Source organism: Phascolarctos cinereus, unplaced genomic scaffold (assembly GCF_003287225.1).
Source record: "Phascolarctos cinereus isolate Bilbo 61053 unplaced genomic scaffold, phaCin_HiC Scaffold_4;HRSCAF=312, whole genome shotgun sequence".
In the NCBI taxonomy this organism is placed as follows: Eukaryota; Metazoa; Chordata; class Mammalia; order Diprotodontia; family Phascolarctidae; genus Phascolarctos; species Phascolarctos cinereus.
Window position 1 is genome coordinate 314,061,123 of NW_027555847.1, and position 21,209 is coordinate 314,082,331.

The following is a 21,209-nucleotide window of genomic DNA, read 5'->3' on the forward strand; positions in this document are numbered from 1 at the left end:
ATGATGAGGCACGATGTGTCAGCTGCTTCCTGACTCCACTCCTGTGAGCTCTTTCTCTCACTGGTGAGTTCTTTCAGGAGACTCCATTTTGGGAAAAGGCCATCCCTCATTCTTGAGAGCTAGCCACCATGTCCTCCTTCCCTCTCCCCCAACTTTTCAGCCTGTCTTTCCCTCGTTAGAATGTAAACTCCCTGAGGGCAGGCACTGTCTTTCTTTTTGCTTGTGTCTGCATCTCTAGTACTTGGAGCAGTGCCCGGCATGTGCTTATTGACTGACTGGTTTTGAATCTGGCAGCGTAAGAGTAGCAGTAGGGCAAGGGTACAAGAAATTAAAGATAGAGGAATGTGTATAGTTGAACGGGTTAACGAAAAGGTGAAGACTATTACCTCTTACTTGGTCTGTTGCAATAATCTCCTAACTAGGGTCCCTGACTCTTCTCATACCAATTCAGCTATAATGCTGCCAGATTAACCTTATTAAAACAAAGCTCTATCATGATTTACACAAAAAAACCTCCAGTGGCTCCCAATGGCCTATCATAGCTAAGTCCCTTAGCTTAACATTCATTGCCTTTCATATCTGGCCTCAACTCACCCAAACAATCCTCCTTGCACACCCAGCGCTTTCCTGCTTTCTTGCCATCCATGCTGATCACTCCATCCCAAATGTTTTTCCCTCGATCCCCGGTTCAATATCTACCCATCCTTCAAGGCATATCTCAGATGTGTCCTTCTCCATAAAACTGTTCCTAATCTCCTCATTAGCAGTACCTTCTCCGAGCTCCCATAGCATCTTCTATGTGTGATACACCTTGTGTTGTATGTCTCATCTCCCAGTGAGGCTGTAAACCCCTTATGGGATTGATGTCCCTTAGAGGATGAGGTCATCTTTTGCTTTAATCTCAGGCTCTTGAGCAAAACCTAGCACACCATGGGCACTCAATGACAGCAACACAAAATTATTTTTAATACTCCACAATATTTAGTTATCCATATTGCAAGTTCCTCATCAATTCAATTTTTCCTTTCCCTCTCCTGTTTATCTATTCGCTCTTCTCTGTGAGGTATGATATTAACTTTTCACATTTTTAGGTTTCTCCAAAGACCCTGGCCTACTTTCAGCTGTTTTACCCTTATTTTTGTGCGCCTTTCTTTAATTTCTTTGAGCTCATTCTTCCCTTTTTCTTTTGGCTTCTTTCTGTCTTTTCCCATTGTTGGGTTCTATTCCATTCTGTTCTTTCTCCTTCCTATGGGTTTCTTTTTCTCCTTATCTTCTTTCCCCTTCCTAAAGTTCCTTGGATAATCTCACTCATGTGCCACCCTCTCCAGAACAAAGCCGTTTTGTTTTCTTGATGTCTTAGATCTCATGACTCCAATCCATGCTCCTTCCCCGGCACGTGCCTGAAGAAGGCTGTTATAATATTATGCCCCCAAAAGTCTCTTGTCAAAATAAAAAAGTATCTAGGTGGCCCAGTGGATAGTGGACCGGACCTGAAAGACTGAGTTCAAATGCTGCCTGGGACACGTACTGGCTGGGTGACACTGGGCAAGTACTTAACCTCTGTAAGCCTTAGTTTCCTTATCTGTAAAATGGGGGTAATAACAACACCTACCTCTCAGGATAGAGTGCCAGGCCCAGAATCAGGAAGATTCCTCTTCCTGAGTTCAAATCTGGCCTCAGACACTAGCTATATGACCGTAGGCAACTTACTTAACCCAGTTTGCCTCAGTGTCCTCATTTCTAAAACGATCTGGAGAAGGAAATGACGACCTTATTCCCACTGAAATAAATGTATATGTATTTCATAGGCATATGAAACATCTGTGCATATATTACATGTGTTTATAAATGAAACGTGTTTATATTACATATACTATATCTATGAAATATGTATATGCTTCATAGGTATTATTATCACATGTGTATCTTATTTTTTTAATTGCTAAAGACAATAAGGTGTAGTAGGACTCATACTTCTATCACTTATTTGCTGTGCAAAGCATGAATAAAGTGCAACCTCTCTGGTTCTCAGTCTCCTCATCCATAAAATGAAAGCATTGAACAAGATGATCTCTGATAGTTCTTTTAGCTCCAACATAGCACGTCCTTCTAATCTTTCCCCCAAATCCCTTAGTTACTAGTGTAACACAGCTTGTCCCAGGCGGTTTCTCATGCTGCTGCATGTGCAAAGGGAGACAAGGCTCCTGATCGCCTAAGAGAATGTTAAGTACAATGTTGTGTGTCTATGTAAGGGTCTTAATATGCTAGTTCTAGAGACTCTTGGAAGAGACACATAAAGAAAGGAATGTTAACGGAGAAAAAAATCTGAGTGACATACTACAGCCCTTTGAGCCCCACATGTTTGGGAGGTGGCCTCATCACATTCTTGACCTCCAAAGCTTGTCATTCTAGAGAATGCTGAGAGATGGCCTCCCCTGGGTGAAATGAGAGACAGCCAGATGGTACGGTGGTTAGTGCACTGGTCCTAGACTCAGGAAGACCTGAGTTTAAATCCTGCATCAGACTCTTACTAGTTGTGTGACCTTGGGCAAGTCATTTAATTTGTCTGCCTCCGTTTCCTTAACTGTAAAATGGGGATCGTAATAGCAACTACCTTCCAGGATTGTTGTGCTGATCAAGTTAGAGACTATTTGTAAAACACTTAGAGAATATTTGTAAAATACTTTGCTTGGCACATAGTAAGTACTTAATAAAAGATTGTTTCTTTCCTCCTTCTCCTGGTTTGAACTAAGTTCTTCTCTCCCTACCAGCTGAAGAGCTCATTTATTTTTGTGTATTTCCTGGCATATCCTAATTTGTAGGACTTCTCAGTTTCTATTTGCTGTTTTCCATGGATAAACTGGTTTACTCCCTTGCTACTTGAGATGGTCTTTTACGCTGGTGAGGAGGGACAATGCCGGTGATTAGAAGCCATGGGCTCCTCTTTTTAAGAGCAATTAGGGAAATGGCCTTTCCCAATGACCCCAGACTCACATCATTAGATTAGAGATATTTGAGAGGTGGTAGCTAGATATAATTCTAGTTCCTTATCCCTCTTGGAAACTGGAGAAGAGATTGCCCAGCCTTGGCTACTGGGGCTTTGCCTGACCTTCCTTTCAGTTATCATACTAACAATAACATCATGCCTTCTCCTACTCTGTTAATACAATTCAACAAACATTTCTTAAGCATCTACTCTATGCCAGGCACTGTGCTCTAAGCACTGGGAATACAGATAGTCGCTGGCCTCAAAAAGCTTACAATCTAATGAGAAAGATAGCACAAAAAAGGAAGCTGGAAAAGGGGCGGTCCTGGGGGACCCCTGAGGGTACATCTTGTTCCCTAGAGTTGAAATCAGGCAGAGCAGCAGATGGGAAAGGGTGGGGCCAGACCTCAGATCATGTCAGAGATACACCATACCACGTGTGAGTTGCGTCTATTTACAACCCATACATGTCTAAATACAACCCATACATGCATATCTTATGCTAACTTCCCTTTTTCTTATTGCCCCAGATGGGTTTCCTACATTATCTGGGTAAATTCCATTGTCACCAGCTCAGCTGTCTCAAGGGTTTTGAGCTGGAAGGGATCTTAGTGATCATTTATAATTAATTCCCTTTTTACAGAAGAGGAAGCAGAGTCCTGAGAAGGGGAAACGATGATAATACGGTGAATTAGTAATGGCGGCAGGGTGCTTCTTGCCCAGGTGTTTTATGGCCTGTTCACACTCTCCTCTGCTTTCCCCTACTCCCTGGGCCTCCTGGGTGAGTGGCGTAGCTGCAGCATTTTCCACAGCCATTCTCACTGTCCTTCTCACCAGCAAGGATGCCTGTAGCCTCTTTCCCAGTAAGCACCTCCCTTCTATCAGGTGGGGCAGAACCTTTTCTCTTCATTTGATAGATGAAGTTAAGTGCCTTCTTCAGGGTCACACAACAATGGGGAAAGAGCATGGACTAGAGTCATGAGACCTGGGTTCTGGTTCTGGTTCTATAATATTATGCTGCCAAAAGGCTCTCATCAAAATAAAAAAGTATCTAGTTGTCCCAGTGAATAGTGGACCAGACCTAGAATCAGGAACACTTGAGTTCAAATACTGCCTAAGACACTTACTAGCTGTGTGACCCTGGGCAAGTACTTGTGAACCTCAGTTTCCTTATCTGTAAAATGGGGGTAATAATAGCATCTACCCCTCAGGATAGCAAGGTGGGTAGAGCTCCAGATCTGGAGTCAGGAAGACTCTTCTTCCTGAGTTCAAATCTGGCCTCAGACACTTACTAGGTGTGTGTCCCTGGGTAAGTCACTTAACCCTGTTTGCCTCAATTTTTTTTTATTTGTAAAATGAAAATCATAATAACACCTAGGGCGGCCAGGTGGCACAGTGGATAGAGTGCTGGATCTGGAATCAGGAAGACTCATCTTCCTGAGTTCAAATCTGGCCTCAGACACTAGCTATGTGACCCTGGGCAAGTCACTTCACCCAGTTTGCCTCAGTTTCCTCATCTGTTTAATGAGCTGGAGAAGGAAATGGCAAACCCCTCCAGTATGTCTGCCCCCCAAATGGGGTCACAGAGAGTGGAACAGGACTGAAAACAACTGGACAACAACAACCTCTCAAGGTTGTGGTGAGGACCAAAGGAAGTCATATATTTAAAGACTTTGGTGAACTTTGGAGTGCTGCATATAAATGCTAACCACTCTTGTTCTGATTCTTATTAAAAATCTCTCACACCACTATTAGATAATTACGTATGACTATTTCATGCCAGCAGCAAGAACTTGAGCAGAAAAACCTTTCTTCAGTTCCAGAAATAGGATACCTTACATGATTAAAACTTTGGACAACTTGATGGCTTATTTTGACAAGCCTAGCTAGAACATCCAAGCAGGGATCCCACAGGAAATTAAACTGTGATTTTAAATGGAAAAAGAGAAAGATCTCTCGGTGAGCTGAAACTGCCCAGGAGATCCATTTGTAAATGTAATCAAATAGCTGAAGAGGACAGGCCCCAGCTGGAGCTGTCCATCTGCTCGTCTGGGGTGTAATGATAATGACAGAAAATGAAATTTTTCTCTGCCTCTCAGGAAAAGGGGAGGCAGAGTGTCTCCACTCTGGGGCGCTGGCAGAGAGAAGAGATTTTCAAGTTTCACCTGGTGCAGTGAATGTGGGCTCTTTGCTGTGGTCTGAATATGCCTGTGTTTCAGAGCTCTGCTTTCCCTTTTAATGGATCAACTCAGTCAGATAGGACACAGGTCAGATTTTGCAGTCATGGGGAGCCTGAGAAAGATGAGCATGTCATTATGGAATCTAAGGACTAGAGGAACATGAAGGGCTAAACCTTTCTTGACAGATGAAAATCTCCCTCATTTTTAAAAGCCTCCAGGGGGAGGAGGTTCCAAGCCCTGCCTCAGTGATTCAATCTCATGCTTAATAACCTTTTTGATCAGGAAATCACCATGGTGAAATGAAAAAGGCATTGAAGGATTTGGCTTCCACCTCCAACATTTGGCAGCTGTGTGCTTTGGATAAACCTTTGGACCTTACTTTCCTCATCTGTAAAGAAGTGATAATAATATTGGGACCATCCACCTTACAATGTTGTGAGCAAATAATGATAATAGTTAATATTTATTTTTCTAGGTAAGTCCCATATTCTTTCCACTGCACCCCTTAGCTGCCTCAGAAGGAAGCTACATACTTTATAAACTGCCAAGCACTGTGTAAATGGAAATTATTGTATACAAATACATATTTATGTGTGTGAATTATTTAGAAAAGCCAAGGTCATCTACTGCATCCCAAGCGATGCCAGACGTCTTGACCTTCGCCTTGCCATTAGACTTCGATGACTCTGGAGGAGAGAGTGAGGCTGACAACTTTGTGCAACTCTGCCTCAATTCGTGAGCAAGTCAAGACATCACCCTCATGATGTCATTGGGCCTTTTCAAGAATGAAGGATGAACAACAATAACAATATGTGTAGACACCGTAGCCATATACATGTGTGTGTATATATGTGTTTAAATACACACTCTCTCTTCATATATACATATATGAATGCATATACATGTATACTTATTTATTTAAGAATTTGAACTCTAATGTGTACAAATAGGTTAGGTCCCCAGAAAGCAGCTATCACTTCCAGGTCCGAGTTTGCGGTGGATCCAACTCAGAAAAATTATAGCTAACAACCTTTTACTACTGAGATTCTCTTTAACAATCATGCCAGTAGACATAATTAGTAGACATAATTAGCTCTAATCAAAGGCATTTTCCCAAATAGGATAGTCAGAACAATAGATATGAAACACCTTCCCCCCACCCCCAATCTGGGGTGCTACCTCTCACTAATATATATACAGTCTGTGAAAAGTTAGAGTACAATGAAAGTGGGGACTACATATGGTGAGGCTATTCATTCCTCCTCTGTTTCTGGGTTTTGATGACCTTTCTCCCCTCTGGGTGCACTGTCTATTCTGGGACAGTGTCTCAGCTAGATTCTCCTAGACTGTTCTTTATAGGGTGAAGTGACTCTCTTGGGTCTAAAGATGCCTCTCTTCTCTGCTTCCAGGGGTCATGCCATTCCAGTTGCCTCCAGCCTGGAGGGACTGATGCTTTGTATTCATGTCTCTCTGGAAATATGTGGCTTTTCTCCCTTAACTGTGCTTGTTACTCTCTCAAATTTATATGCCAACTGCTGAATGGAGTTATCTCCTTCTGGGCAGAGAGCTCTGTTAGATGCCATGGCTTAAGGTAAGGAAGGAGGAGCTGAAATCTTCCCTGACAGCTGGCTCCTGCCCTCAGTTTCATCTTTAGGGCCTAGCCGTTTAGAGCTCAGTAAAGGCATGGCACATTTTTTGTTTGTACAATGAAGTTTATCTCTTCTGACTCAATCAGAGAAGGTTTTCATGCTTTGTAAAGGGAAAACAAGTGGTAACACATGAAAACATCATCTGTGAATTAAACTGGAGAATAGGGGCCCAACTGACCCAGATTGGCTGTGTGATCTTGGGTAGATCACTTAACCTTTCAATGCCCTCAGACAATGCTCTGCAATTATAAAGTGCAGTGCAAGTTCCAATCTGCTTTGATAGAAGGGGCTTTCTTATTGGGGCTTCTCTGCACCACTGAAGTCACAGATCTAATTAAAAAAACATTGAAAGTGCAGCAGTGCTTAGAAAATGTATAGAAAGTGCATTTTCCCTGATTGTCTTCCATGCCTGAATGTTCTCCCTCCTTAACTCTGCCTACTGACCACCCTGGCTTCCTTTAAGTACCGACTAAAATTCCATCTTGTACTAGATACTTTCTGAAATCCCTCTTCATCCTAATGCCTTCCTTCTGTTAATTATTTCCAACTTATCCTGTATATAGTTTGTTTATACATAGTTGTTTGCATGTTCTTTCCCCCATTAGAATGGGAGCTTCCTGAGGACAGGGACTATCTTTTGCCTCTTTTTGTCTCCCCAGCACTTAGCACAGTGTCTAGCACATAATAAGTGCTTTAATAAATGTTTATTAATTAATTGCACAAGTGGCATAGTGATCTAGCCTCAGAGTCAGGAAAACCTGAGTTCAAGTCTCATTAGAGATGAGATAGAAGAATATTAGATAGAAAGAAACTAAATGGAAGGAAAGTTTACAGATTTTCTTCATAAAGATGAATTAGGGAATTGATCATGCAGTTGGAAGGGGGAATGAGTGGTTATCTAGTCCTAGCTGTCATTTTAAAGATGAGGAACTGAAGCCCAGCAAGGCTGAATAATTTGCCCAAGGTTATATGGGTAGCAAAGTAACAAAGGAAGAATTTGAACTCAGGTCTTCCGATTCCAAATATAGCAATGTATTTACCACACATTTAGAACTAATACTATTTTAGACATATACAACAATGTTAGTCCCACATTGTCCAAGTTAGACACACATCCCTCCTTTCTATTGTTGTCTGGTCATTTAAGTTGTGTCCAACTCTTCATGACTCCATCTGAGGTTGTCTTGGCAAATATGCTGGAGTGATTTGCCATTTCCTTCTCTAGCTCATTTGACAGATGAGAAGGCAAACCAGAGTAAGTGGCTTGCCCAGGATCACGCAGTTAGTAAGTGTCTGAGGCCAAATTTGAACTCAGGAAGATAAGTCTTCCTTACTTCAGGCCCAGCACTCTGTCCACTACGCCACCTAGCAGCCCCTTTCTATTAATAATCATTAAACAAATTGATTTTTTCTGGGAACATACCTTGTAGAGGATGTTAGTGTGGGTGTTTGTTGGGAACTTCTGGTAATATCAAAGTATTATGCGTCGATGCATTTCATGGTTTTTAAAGGCACTGGTAGAGCTGGTTTGTCATGCACTAAAGGCAACAAGAAACATCATTTTGTGGGATGCTTGGCCATCTTATCTTGCATCACTCAGGAAGAACATAAACCAAATGACCCCCATGAAGAGGGGAAGAAGGGAATAAGCATTTCTATAGCACCTGCTATGTGTGAGGCACTGTGCCAAGTACTTTTAAAAATATTATCTAACTGTGTGCCAACATGCATTGACAAGGATGAAGTAGAGAAATGCTAAGAAAAACTTAACAAGATCCTTTTAAGTCATCATATACCTCAACACTCAGTTACCTCAGTGTGAAAGCGAGTATAGAGAAGGATAGCAAAAATAATGTTGGAGAATGTGGCTTAGAAGTTGTGGCATATGAATGTAATGGAATACTATTGTGCTATAGGAAGTGATGAGCAGGCAGATTTCAAAAAAACCTGGAAAGACTTACATGAACTGCTGCCGAGGGAAGTGAGTAGAACCAATAGAACATTTGTACACAGTAACAGTAGCACTGTGTGACGATCAACTATGATTGACTTAGCTCTTCTCAGCAACACAATGATCCATGACAATTCCAAAAAACTCATGATGGAAAATGTTTTCCACATCCAGAGAAAGAATTGATGGAGGTGGAATGCAGATTGAAGCATACTATCTTCACCTTTTTTTTTTGTTTTTTGTTGACATATTTTCCCTTTTGTTCTGTTGCTTCTTTCACAACATAACTAATGTGGAAATATGTGTAATATTATTGCACATGGATAACCTATATGCTTGCTGTTTTGGGTAGGGGTGAAGGAAGAGAAGGAGGGAGAAAAATTTGGAACTCAAAATATTTCAAAAAATGAGTGTTGAAAATTGTCTTAACATGTAATTGGAAAAACTAAAATACTATTAAAAATTAAAATAAAAGTAATATGTGGAGGTAGTAAAAAAGAAAGAAAATGTGGTTTAGGACTAAAAATACAGAGGTCAAGGGCTTATAGACTACTCAGCAATTTTATAACTATATTTCATTAATACTTCCTTAGAGAAGGAAGTCAGAAGGTTCTCCACATGGCAGACACTGAATAACATCATTAAAATTGAAATTGACTTTATAGATTAAAAAATGACTCATTGCCAATGCAGCACTGTAATAGGTGTAGGAAGCTTTTGAATGAAGCATTGAGTCTTCATGACTTGCCTAAAGCATTGAGAAGTTCAGTGCCTTGTCCACGATCGCATAGCCCTGTGTCCCAGGCAGATCTTAAACTGAGGTCTTCCTGACTTTAAGGCCAGCTGTATGTATACCCATCACACCACACTATCTCTCTACCAATGTGAGAGTAATCCCTAAATCAACTCTTTACCACTAAATCATCAACTTATTAGAGCAAAGGTCAACATCAGTGCCAAATTATAAGTTGCTAAACATGGAAAGAGGATATTTCACGTGGTTATGAAAGCTCTTACCCAATCTGTTTAAACAAAGGTGTCCTTGATTGGATATGGAAAATTAACCAAAACAGAAAAATGTACCCTCATAATTTCTTAGAGAAGTTATATAACATACTGGAGTAACCTGATTAACTTAATGAGGGGTGTGATCCTTTGGGGTTCTGATTGTATTGCCACATAGAGTGTAGTTATGCCCATTGGCACTTACCCATCATACCTCAATAAAGATGAGTGATTGAGCCTCCATTACTGGACCTGTAAAATGAAATTAGTCTCAGTCAAGCCTTTCCCACACACTTTCCCCCTTTTTTTCCGAAAGTAATGGAATTAAAAATGGACCTGATGCAGCATCACATCCCTCCCAAAATGATAGATGGGAACCAAGCATGGATGGCCTCAATATCTGAGAACTACCCTCCCTCTGGGGCCTTCTGAGCTCCCCTCTTTGAGGGGTTCAGCCCTAGAGTACTAGTCAATTGCACCCCTTTTGGAAGCAATTCCTGTTTGAGGAGAACATGATCTGACATTTCTTCCACCTCAGCTGTGCAATGACCACCTCTAATATATCCTATCAGTAGCCTTCTCCATAGAGACTCCAGTCTCACCTATGATAAGGCCCTTGGGAGGCTCTCTTAACTCAACTGGGAAACCTCATGTCTTGTGCTCCAGCTTCTTGCTGGTCCTGAGACCCTACTCAGAGCTACTTCTGTGGCATTGCTTGTGAAGTCTAATCCTGGAGACTCTTTGGCTCTTGAGAATGAAGGGCTTCCTCACATACCAAATTCACAACCCTCATTGTGGCAGGATGTTGCAGCTGTGAACCCTGAGGAATCACTCCTGTTCCCCAGGAAGTAGAATCTCTCAAAGAATACTCCTCCAACCCCGATCACATGAACTGAGAATGGGCAGGACCTTGCCTTTTCTGCAAACCAAAGATTCAAAGACCAAAGATGTGGGAAAGGATCTGGACACTCATGCATTTTACATAGGAATAGAGGAATATAGCACCCACAAAAGGTTTGAGAGATAAACTATGCCTTCTCCCAGAGAGACAGAAGGGTAAATGAGACCATAGGCCATGAAGAATGAAAAATGGAAGATCAAGAACATCTGTGGGGGTAGAGTAGGACCCATACCAAAAGATCCTTGTGAAAGTAGGATAAGGAACAATGGACAATGAAAATGTGGACCTGGATCTTGGCATATAAATTGGGGGTGGGGTTAGTATCCTCCCTTGCCCACTAGAAGCTTCTAATGACTGCCTTAGGACAAATGTATATGCTCTCAGCCATATTGCCCCAGAGGAAAGGTTTTGGACCATGAGTTCTCGAACCTTCAGCTTTCTGGATAAAGAAGGGGAGACTTTTCTTTTTAGTCGGGCGGTGCTGGACAGTTCCAGAATCCATCCTTCTGGAAAGAGGAGAGGGAGCTTTTGCATAGAACCAGCCTCTTGGAGAGATAAGGATAGCACATATTAGACCCTATAGCTGGAAGGTTAACAGACATGAAGCTATGATTTGAAGTGCTAAAAGACATGGATTTTGCTTTCCATTATTGGCATGAGTTATTTGGACAATGAAAGGATTTTCTTTCTACCAACCCTGAGTTAGTTTTCAATGTAGGGGAAGGCCATGCCCTCAAAAGGCTGAATGCCTCCAGGAAGAAAGTGGAATCCATTCTCTCTAGCAACCCCAAATTATCAGCTATTTGTGGATTGTTGTCTCTTACGTGTTTTCTGCATTTCCTGTGGGGTGGCATAAATTCTGTGGGGCTTTTCTGTTCATATGAGAATGTTATCTTGAATACTCATGGGAGCTGGGTACCATTTAACTTATGTCCTTGGCTACCTAGATTCAAGTTATATTTAGAGATTTCCCTGAGGAAACTCACTGGGAGCAAAACAAACCAAAGAGTATGATTTTGGGGGGCCACTACCAGGGTGGAACCCCATCCATGTGTATCAGTCCCATGGGATGTGTGTGATGCAAAGCATGAACAAATACCTTTTAGGCAAGGGCAAACACACCAAACCTTCCCACACTCCTCTTCCCTGAGAATGGGGTTTTTATCACAGGTCATGTGGGCAAAATAATTGCCACAACAAAAAGACCAAAAGAACCCAGGAAATGCCTGAGATAGAAAGCACTTCATTTCCTTGCCAAACAGAGAGGTTGAGCAGCCAACGGCAGCAATGGTTTATAATAGAAGTTCATTCACAAAACGTTGTGGAGGAGTAGGTGGAGGACCATGAGAAATATTATCTTAGGAAACAGGGAAAAATACTTAAAGTGAAATCAAGCTTGTAAAGATCCAATTAGACCAGATCATGCAAGAATACTTGTAGATGGAACCAAAAGTAAGACAGCAAACACAGTCAATGCAATGGAGCCATCATTGTTTTAATGGAGTAAATAATATTCCACAACAGACCATATCTTTAGTCATGTAACTGACTTACCACTGTAGAGAATAACAAGATCGCACTGTACTTACTATTGTTGTTCAGTCGTTTTTCAGTCGTGTCTGATTCTTCCATGACCCATTTGGGGTTTTCTTGGTAAAGATACTGGAGTAGTTTGCCATGTCTTTCTCCAGATGATTTTATAGATGAGGATACTGAGGCAAACAGGGTGAAGTGACTTGCCCAGAGTCACACAGCTAGGGAGTGTCTGAGGCTGGATTTGAATTGACTTCAGGCCTGGCACTCTATCCCCTATGCCACCTAGCCACCCTCCATGCCAATCATTAGTGGACTATAAAAAAGCATTTGATGTAGTGGAGCAAAACTCCACCTTAAAGCCTTTTCTCCAACAAGATGTTTTCCATGCATACATCAAGAGAATGTGAGAACCCTTGAAAAATGTAAAAATAGAGATATCTTTGTTCATTATTGATTACTAATATTAAACAAATCATAAAATAGAAAGACATATATTCCCCAAATAGGCTTGCCACTATTGTGGAGGGTATCCAGTACAGCGTCCAAATGGTAGATTCCTTGCATGATGAGATCCTCCAGTTCCTTGTTTGGTGATGACATTGCACAAAAGGCACTGAACTTCCAAACACTGCAGAGCCTCCTGAATGAGGCCCATGATTACTCAAAAGAATATGGTCTAACTATTCCATCCATTGGGCAGCTAGGTGTTGCAGTGGATAGATCACCAGGCCTGGAATAAGGAAGAGCTGAGCTCAGATCTAACTTCAGATACTTGATCTATCTATCTAGAGAGGAAGAATGAGATGGATGAAAAATTGTATTGTAAAGACTGTAACATGCAGGCGGATAGAAAACACATAAAGGTGGTTTATTAGTTTATATCTCTTGGGCAGATGCTGCAAATGGATGATAAGTTTGGCCCAGAACTGAACAACAGAAGGGTAATAGGCTGGATTACCTTTGGCTTATCAATAATAGCCTCCTGATGATGTTGTATGTCTGTGGGTCATGAAATACTGCAGCTCCGAAGCTGAGAGGCAGCTTGGTGGTGCCTGGAGTCCAGCACTAGACCTGGAGTCCAGACAGCTTGAGTTCAACTCTGACTTTAGACATTAACTATTTTTTTGACCCCAGGTGAGTCACTGAACTGCTACTTGCCTTGGTTTCCTCACCTGTAAAGTGGGCATAATAACAGCACCTATCTCCCAGGGTTATTGTGAGGATCAAATTAGATATTTGTGAACTGCTTTGGGAATCTTTGAGGCAGCTAGGTGACTCAGTGGAAAGAGTGATGAGCCTGGAATCAAGATCCAAGTTCAAAACCCATCTCAGACATTTATCATCTTCTTGACCCTTCACCTTGATCTGCCTTGGTTTCCTCAACTGTAAAATGGGGATCCTAATAGCATCTCCCTCACAGGATGGTTGTGAGGAGCAAATGAAATAATAGAAATATGGCCTAGAGTGAGTGGTTAATAAAGCATTTATTTTATTCCCATTCCCTCTTCCTCCCCAAAGAACTGACATTGAGGGTAACCACAATAGGCCACTATCATATTATCAAGCAAGAACTTTACAGAAATGGGAGCGTGAAAGATGCCGTCAAAGAATGGCCAAGAAAAAAAAGTGCTGATTGTATATCGGAAGTGGGGGAAATTCAAGTGTTCCACAGGCATCCGTGCCACTCCACAAGTTCCAGAGCAAGGCCACAGCATGTTGGGTGCTGCCCTGAACAAGAGTGGCACAGGATGACCTGGTATGGATGGGCTATGATCTGGATATTGGAGAGAGCCCTTGTCTTGATCCATTGAAAGATCAAAGTATTTTTATTGGTAATGGTGGAGCAACCACATTGGAATTTCAGCACCTAGTACAAGGGGTGATGGCATTTAAAAAGTTGGAGCTAGGGGGCAGCTAGGTGGCGCAGTAGATAGAGCACCGGCCCTGGATTCAGGAGGACCTGAGTTCAAATCTAGCCTCAGACACATAACACTTACTAGCTGTGTGACCCTGGGCAAGTCACTTAACCCCATTGCCTAGCCAAAAAAAAAAAAGTTGGAGCCAGGAAGGGCAGTCAGATCTGACCAAATACATACAAAGAAAATCTAAGCTGGAGGCCATACACTTTTAAAGGCACACAGGGATTGATATTTTTAAATATCTTCAAGGGAAAATTCTAACAGGATGGAAAAAATGTCTTTTTTTTCTTTTTTTACCATAAAAATCAATCAAAAATCAACTAGCAAAAAAAGTCAACTAGCATTTATCAAGCACCTACTCTGTGACAGAGGATACAAATACAAAAGTAACACAGTCCCTTCCCTCAGGGAGCTTGTATTCTATTGGGAGGAAGGAGGGGACTCAGTATCTTCACAGATAAATAAATATACAATATATACCAGATAAGTACAGTGATTACCAGGGAGCTGAGTGGGGGGAAGTTTACTACAAATAGCCATCAACAACTGCTAACCCACAGGCTTGTTTTATCATCTCAGTAATATTTTAATGAGAATAATCTATCTATATGCTGAAGCTATCCTTGATGAAAATGTGGGAAAAGAACATGCAGACTTTAAAAGTTTTATTTTAATAAAAGAAATAATAAAAAATAAAAATTAACAAAAATAAATAAATTTCAAAAGAAAAATTAAAAGAAAAAATTGCATTTCCTTTTTTTGGTGAGGCAATCAGAGTTAAGTGATTTGCCCAGTGTCACACAGTTAGTAAGTGTCAAGTGTCTGAGGCCAGATTTGAACTCAGGTCCTTCTGACTCCAAGGCCAGAGCGCTATCCACTACACCATCTAGGTACCCCAAAAGTAGCATTTCCATAAACACAATAGAATAGAAAGAGATGATTATATATGAATAGTTATCTCTACTATACATTATATTGTTTTTTAAGGTTGTCTGTATAGATATAGATATAGATGTAGATATGACTATATCGGGCAGCTAGGTGGTGCAGTAGACAGAGTGCCAGACCTAGAGTCAGGAAGGATCCTCTTCCTGAGTTCAAATTCAGCCTCACTCATTTATTAGCTGTGTGACCCTGGACTTAACCTTGTTTTTCTCAGTTCCTCATCTGTGAAATGAGCTGGAAAAGGAAATGGCAAGCCACTCCAATATCTTTACCAAGAAAACCCCAAATGGGGTCCCAAAGAGTCGGATATGACTGAAAAACATCCTTTGTTTGGATAATGTTTCTTCTTCCAGCCATAGTTGTGAAAGATGCCTGTCTCCATTTTTCTCCAGTTTGTTAATAACTTCCCAGGCCCCTTTTGATTCTAACTCTGAGCTTGTGAACAGTAACAAGGCCAAAATTTGATGTTTCTAGTACAAATAGAGCAAAACCTCACCAAAGACTCCACTAATTGAAACTGAAATGATCAGATACAGGATAGGCTGATGTTTACCTTTCTGTCTCTCTGAAGAAAATCTGGCAAGCCATTGAATAATGTAAATAAGATTTCTGGTTGGTTGGAAACAATTTAGCTTACTTAAAAGAACAAACAATTTTTTAGGACTGTGACACCTTGGTTATGGACAAATAGTGTTTCAGATTACAAATGAGTCACCTATTCATGCCTTCTAGCTCATACTTTCAGCTATTTTGAAAGCAATGTGACTATATTTCTTTTTAAAGAGTCTCTAGTACAGATTTTTCAGTAATTCAGATGTGCCTTTCTCCAAATCAAAGATTTTTTTTTTTACTGCATTGTGTTTACTCAGATTACAAGTATTTGGAATCTTTACAGAGAACTGCTGCTCGGTATGCTTCACTGTATGCATGATTAAAAAAATAAGTCACTTTCCCTCTAGGAACTTACATGGGGCATATGCACCGATTTCTCTTACTTCGTGGTTTAAAAAGCAGATTTCTTGTTGAGTTTTAAGTGGATGCTTTCCCTCCTCTATTCATTCGGTAGATTTACTGTAGATGATGAGAAGAGAGATAGATCATATGATGAAGGTCTCTGGGGAAACTTGTTTGGGAGAGGGGATTATTTCAGGGTTTGTTTGTTACCTCTAACAGTCAAAGATCGACTAAAAAATAAAACTCCCAGTAGAACTCTGGGGAAGTTAATTTCATTAATGACCTGTGAAGCTGTACAATTATTTATAAGATATTATTTTACACGGCAAATTTCTCCTGGTTGGAATCAGAAGTTGCTTGGTTGGTTAGGCAGGAAATGGGAGTTGATTTTGTTTTTCCTTCGGTCCACCAGTGAGATATCCTGGATACATAGCTATCTGACATTGCTATCAGCAGGCCATGTTCTTAAGCAAAGCAATTATATTTTCTACCTGGTCAGATATTATAGCTGAGCCAGCAGAATAGTTGACCTGGTGGGGCTGCCCAAAGGGGAGGCCTAAGGCAAGCTGAGAGCCCACACTCGCAACTTAACTTCATTTAAAGGGACCTGGGGCTCTCATAATAAATGGAGATGGAGGCTAGGGAACCAGACAGTGGAGGAAACCTGGAGTTGTAAAAAGGAAAGATTCTGATTTATGATGACATTTTTCTAGAAACCTCTCAGGCTATACAAGGGGTGAGGTGAGGACACCAAAGTTCTTCATCATGCTACACCGCCTCTCTATTTTAACTTCTCCTCATATTCTCCAATCTCCCCAAAACATAGAGACTACAGGTTTGAATAAGGATACACAGCTTGACCCAGTAGTATTACCAACCTGCCCCATACATAGGTTTTTTTCAAATTCATTTTTATTTGTATTCAACGAAAGCATTTCAGTGTCCTTAAGAGAAAGTAGAGTTCCAAATGTGATCTGGGAAAATAAAGTCATATCACCATTAGGTGCAGAAGTGACTTCTTAGGTTGGGGAGTCTTTAAAAGTAATTTAATTCCTTTTCTTTGTTAAAAGGGAGAGTTCAATGCTAAAGGTTAGAAGGAGATGGATGAACGAAAAAAAGCATTTATTAAACACTAATGATACGACAGCCATTGTGCTAAGCACTGAAGGTACAAATAGAAAAGTATGTTCTTATGAATTCACGTTCTAATTGGGAGAGACAACACATCTGGGTGTGGGAGGGCAGTTGTAGAATGGAAGGTAAGGCCTTTGGATGCATTGGAAAGTCAAATAACAATGCCTATGAGGTCTAGAGGGGATGGTCTAGGGGCAGTAGTATGGCCCAATAGTTATTCATCTGACCAGAATGATTTTAGTGAGTTATGTCCTACTCATTCAAGCAATGTGAGCAACCATGTTTGCCTGATGGGGACAGAGTTGGAGGGGTCTGCATTGCCACCATTCAGAAGGAGGCAAGAGGCCTGAGGGTTACACAGGAAGGTTTAGAGGCAGGGAGGGAATACCCCAGAAAGTGCCTGCTTCCTGCCAGGCCCACCCCATAGCAGCTAGGATATCCAGAAATGAGTGTGTTATAAAAATTGTTGTTCAGTTGTATTAGTCATATCTGACTCTTTGTGATCCTATTTGGGGTTTTCTTGGTAAAGACACTGGAGTGGTTTGCCATTTCCTTCTCCAGCTCAGTTTAAGATGAGGAAACTGAGGCAAACAGGGTTGAGTGACTTGCCCAGGGTCATGAAGTTAATAAGTGTCTAAGGCTGGATTTGAGCTCATCAGAATCAGTCTTCCTGATTTCAGGCCCGGAACTCCAGCCACTGTACCACCTAGCTATTCTTATTTTTATGTAAAAATATTAGAAAGTAAAATACTCATTCATTTTAAGCCTAGGAGCCATATAAAGACATTCAAGATTCATGCATCTCCCTCCTCTGGGGCTTTAGGGAGTTTATCTTAGAAAAGTTATGAGATCAACCATGATCATTTTGAGCCCCCAATTTGGAAAATTGCTAATGTGTAGGCAGAAGTTGGACTCTCTGCCTAAATTTATATTTGTATCTCTAGTGGTTGAGGTGAAATCCTGTGACTAGAAATGTTTGTGCAACAGAACAGCTGATTATATAATAATGTCTAAGGATAGATGGGCAGATAGACAGGGGGAGGAGCTGGGAAAACAGCAGACCTTTTCTTGGTACTGCTCAAAGTTCTCAAGTAGGTGGGTCATTAGTGGAGTCATCCCAAGTCTTCTGTTCAGAAGATGCTTGTAGTGCTGATGGCAAGCCTTTCTCCCCTTTCTTTTCCATAGATCAATCCTACATCCTTCTTTGGTTGGTTGCCCTCGGCCTGCCAATCTCCTTCTTTTCTGCTTCCAGCCCTAGGAAACTCTACCTGATTCTGAGGTAGCTCTTTCCTTTTATGCAAATTCCTCGCACAATGGCTTTGATTGAATCAAGGAAGTGTTCTGGGCCCCTTTATTCTGATTAATTGAATCAATCAAGAAGGTGCTTATCTAAGAAAGATAATTGCTTCTTAATGGATAATTGCTTCTCAGTGGAACTTCACCCTTAGAAAGAAATTGAACTTTGTTAATGTATCTTACAGGATGTCACCAAAAATCTTAGGGTAGTTTTAAACTTTAATTAGCTTAAGAGCTTATTAGACTTCCTTTTCTCACTCTTCCTGCAGGATACTTCCCATACTAGTGTGACCATCTGATATAGGACCTACCTATAGGTGGTCAGAGTCAATCCATATACATGATATCTCCAAAAGTTCTAATGTACTTTGGAGAACAATGTTTTACATGCAAAAATATAGCACATGTTCACTGATGTCATCAGATGGTAGAATCGAATTAAAATTCCAAATGACTTTGAGAGATTACAAATATAAATAGGATGAAGTTTAGGGGAGATGAGTAAGATGAGTTTGTCCAACTCTTCATGTCTCCTTTTGGGGTTTTCTTGGCAGAGATACTGGAGTGGTTTGCCATTTCCTTCTTCAGTTTATTTTATAGATAAGGAAACTGAGGCAGACAGGGTGAAGTGACTCACTTAGAGCCACACAACTAGTAAGTGTCTGGGGCTGGATTTGAACTCATTGAGAGGAAAGCTAATTACAAATGTACTTAGATATGTCTGTGGTTCTAATGTAGCACAGATTTCGGTCTAAAATTTTAAGTAAAATTCTGATATTCTCAGTTATTTTGTGTTGAATATTTTTGGGTTGGCTGCTGAGATTTAGGTCTAGAAATCAATTCAGATCAAAGATTAATAATCACATGGATTTTTACTAGCTCCAAAGTAAAAGGTAAATTCAGACTACTTTATTAATACATTTACCAAGTTTTTATCAATGGATGGACCCTATCAAGTCTGCACTTGACCTTAAAATATGTCTGGATTTCATCAAATGAAAGCATAAGGAAATTGTGCAGGCTACTCATACAGAAGATAATTACACAGGCTGAATAATATTTTCTTTTTGAAAAATGCCTCTCTTCATTGCTGTGGTTGCTAGAACTGCTGTGTCTGGCTTTAGCAAATTAGAGAAAGATTTCTCTTTGTTTTCAATGATACAGCATCTGTAATTGAGGTGATAGAGGCAGGAAGTGTGACCAGCTTATGACCAGTAGCACTGTGAGGGAGGGGTGAGGATGGAGGGGAACATTCAGGTGTAGTCACCTAGACTGCTCTGTGGTACTCATCCAGCAGCATCCCATTCTCCCCTCTGTCTTTGTCTCTTCCCAATGCCCGACTGAGGTTTTTGGGTGTATATGGTGTGTGTGTGTGTGTGTGTGTGTGTGTGTGTGTGTGTGTGTGTGTATGTATGCTCACTATCTTCAGAATTTCATTCTCAATCCTCCTAGACTGACTTTGCTGTAAAATTCTAGCCTTTTTTTTTTTTAAGATAGTTAATCTGTCCCTTCTCTGGATCCTTTGAGACCTGCTCTCCAAAGATATGGACCAGCTATTCCCAACTTGTCTCTCCTCTATCACAAATTCTAAGATGGAGTGATCATTTTCCATTCCACCCACCCCTCCCCCAGGTTCCCATCATTTACACACCAGCAACCAATATCTCCTAGTTGGCAAAAATCAGGTCCCCCATATCATTCTGTCTTGTTGATTCCTCGGTTTTATGAAGGATGAAATTATTGTTACGATAAGTGAAGAAAGTATTAGCTGAATACTCTGCTTTGGAGAGAAAGACAGACAGACAAACACAGACAGAGAGAGTCCAGCAGATGTGTAAGCAATTGAAGTCCCCCCACTGCAGTCCTCATGACTGCAAAGGCAGGTAGGTGCCTATATGAATTACAAGATGTGCATAGAAATGATTATTATTATTATTATTAATCATTAATCTAGTTTGACAAGCATTAGGAGGTTCTCTGTCTCTTCTTGAATCCAAGCCCCAAAAGACAATACTCCTGTCCACTGTTAATATCAGGACCTTTAAGGGCCTGTCCAAACATAGGTCTTCTGATTCTAAACTATGGCCAGCATGGATTGTAGTTGATACCATAATCAACACAATAACATTAGCAGCAACCCTAGCCCACTCTAGCCATATAAATTGAGTTATACTTACAAAGATATTCAGATGAGTGGATGAAAAGTTAAGTGAGAGTCATCTGGGCCTTTCTTATTTGGGATCCTTGGCCTTGAGACATGTAACAGACCTCACAACCCTTGTTGCTGCATGGGACAGATATTCTGGGTCCCTTCATTCCTTTTTACCTTTGGCAGAGTAGATTAGATTGGATTGAATGGGATTGGATAAATCAATGGTCGCCTGACAATTCATTTTAGGGAAACTTTATAATTTCTTCATTTCTCAGCAGTTGATGAGATTACATGGCTTTTGGGTCAAAAGGAATGGGGAAATATCTCCATCCTCAAGTCTATCTCAGGGTCTCTTCAAGGTTGACACTTTTATCCCATTCTCATTTACCATATAAATGATGGGGCAATGGATAGAGAGCTGAGCTTGGAATCAGAAAGGCCTGAATCGAAACCCAGACTCAGGCTTACTAGCTTTCTTACCCATGGCAAGTCACCTAACCTCTGCTTACCTCAGTTCCTCAGCTCTAAAATGGGGATAAAAATAGCCCCCACACCAACAAGAACACAGTTGAATTCAAGTATTGTAAATATATTGGGGGAA